This window comes from Porites lutea, chromosome 6, assembly GCF_958299795.1.
Source record: "Porites lutea chromosome 6, jaPorLute2.1, whole genome shotgun sequence".
NCBI classification, from domain to species: domain Eukaryota; kingdom Metazoa; phylum Cnidaria; class Anthozoa; order Scleractinia; family Poritidae; genus Porites; species Porites lutea.
In genome coordinates this window covers 23,658,160-23,660,622 of record NC_133206.1, presented here as the reverse complement: position 1 = coordinate 23,660,622, position 2,463 = coordinate 23,658,160, and positions in this window count along the sequence as shown.

The window sequence follows — 2,463 nt, the reverse complement described above, 5'->3', positions numbered from 1 at the left end:
AAAACGCTGAGTTCACGCAACGGCTTCTTCTACGCGAATACACGGGAGTTGTAAACAATCCATCGAGCACAAAACTCCTGCTACAGTAAATTGAAAAACGCCGTATTGAATCCTTCCAAGTCTTTTCTTGCCTTAAAAAAAGTCAGCCCTAGGATTCTGTCGACTTTTAAAAGGTCGTTCTCTAAAAAATGGGAAAAACCCTGAGCTCACACATTATCCACTCGCTAGGAGGTGAATATTGTTGAATAGTCCGAGATAGCGAACCAATCAGATTGCTTAAATCACCAAGATCACTGAGTGTGTATATACTAATTGACGGTATTCGTCGCGTGTATAAGGTGAACAAAAGCTTTACATTGCGTTGCCGATTATAAGCTTACCTTATCAGAATCTAGCGAGCTCCGCTTCCATCACTGCGAAACAACTGAATAAACTGCTTAACAGTTTTCGCTAAAAAATATAAATTAAACTGAAGGTCCAGGGAAAAAGTTTGGTTTTGGTAAAAAAAACTATGGCAGAAAAACCATGAGGCAAAAAATCGTTTCTGAATTAATTTATGTGAAATTTCTCTTGTTTTTGAATAATATTTTACGATGTGCTGTTGTAATCAAGTGTTTTGAGAGAATATGCGGCTTTGAAAAGTCACGGAAGTCGCCTCTGTCAATTAATCATTGCCAAATATGTTTTTTTTGTCGTCAAGATAAGAATAAATGTGAAAATTCACCAGAAACAAAACGTTGCAGGCCCGAAACATTTAATGCAAATTCGTTTTAAGAACAATGCGCTTTCGTTTCTCTTTGCGGTCTCACTGACTGGTGACAAGAGAATAGTCATTTCATTCAGTACCTGTCATTTTTCTTGGCTGAGTATTGTGATCAGGATGTCACATTTCAAGCATTTTACATATACTCAAAACGTAAAAAAAAAACAGTAGCCTTTGGACACCTTCTGTTATGCTGCGCTTGAACGCGAGAAATTATTGACTGATCACATGGAATTACCGTTGTATTGCCGCACAAATTTCGATTACTTTCTGTCTGAGGCAGCGCTTCCTAACTTCGTCCCCAGGCTTTTTTGCTACTCGTCCCAGGGAAGTAGGAACGAGTAGGAGAGAAGCGTGGGAACAAGGTCGAAGGATGTCCTGTCCACACGTACACACAGTGCTTGACATCGCCATCACAAAAACAGTAACACAGCAAGAAGGAATGCGATATTGGGGTCAAGTCAACGATTCAGCAAAATGGTTTTCTTTAATTCCTGGGCCGGGTTGTTCAAAGGTGGGTTAAGATGGTGGGTCAAGGAATGGTGGAATGGTGGAATGGTGATAGGAAGTGCGCCCGAACACAAATCATTTCCAAGGAAACCATTTTATGACCTGTCATTTACTGTCTGTGCAATAAATGCCTAGAGAGTTAGTTTTTAACAGAGGCATCTCGGAGCCCCTTACAAGTCAGTTGATTATAGAAGTAGTTTTTGTCAGACGTAATTTTCATCCAGTCCAGAAGAAAGTTTGAATGACGCTAAAGGTCTTCGGAGATCTTCGGATGACACCCCTCCTCGACACTATCTTTTGATGGGATGGGCACAGTTGGCATAAGATCTTATCAGATGCAGCAGAGGTTTTTGTGCATGTAACTTTTGGCGTCTTTCCTTATTGACCTTTTAACCCATCACTATTTCTCTTAAAAACTTAGGCCAGCTACCGGCTCTAGTTAAAGTCCAAACGAGTTTTGGTATTGCATATGCGCAAGGTCTTCGATCTCCTTTCCTCTTCCTTTTCGGTTTAAGGGAGTTTAAATAATCAAGCTGTGATAATGTCGCTGTATGTGCTCCTCTTCACAATCTTTTGCCTACGTTGAAATCCGGATACAAACATTAAATTTAAAAATTTAAATTTCACTCTTTCGCTGCGCTAAAAACGGAATTCTAAGACATGAGTTAGAATTTGACGGAGCCGCTCAATGTCATCAGTTCCAACTCTTTCTCCGGCGTCTCTCTTGTAACCTCAAAACGGCCTGGAAGTAAGAAGTGCCTCTGGCTGCTCCAGTTCCTGTTCTATATGTTGATATTGTACCAATGTAAAACTGATAACGTATCCTCTATCGCCAATGTAAGACTGATTTTCTTTGTGGGAGTGGTAATCGCTTTCACGGAATTACGTTAAACAGAAGATTCTAAACAATTGTTGGTTGAGGTTTTTGTGATATCCGGAATAATCATTGCAAGGTCGAGGTAAGTGTTATCAGCTGAGCTTAAGGCCAAGGCTGATAACATTTACCGAGACATTGATTATTCCGGAAATCACAAAAAAAAAACGAATCTAATAATGGTTTTATTATACATTGTTTTGAAGAAAATAAGGACAAACACAGCATCACATGGAACACAATTTGATAGTGCTCTTGGAAATCATGCATTGCGCGCACAACCTACAGATAAGTCGCTTATCTGTTAGCAGATAAC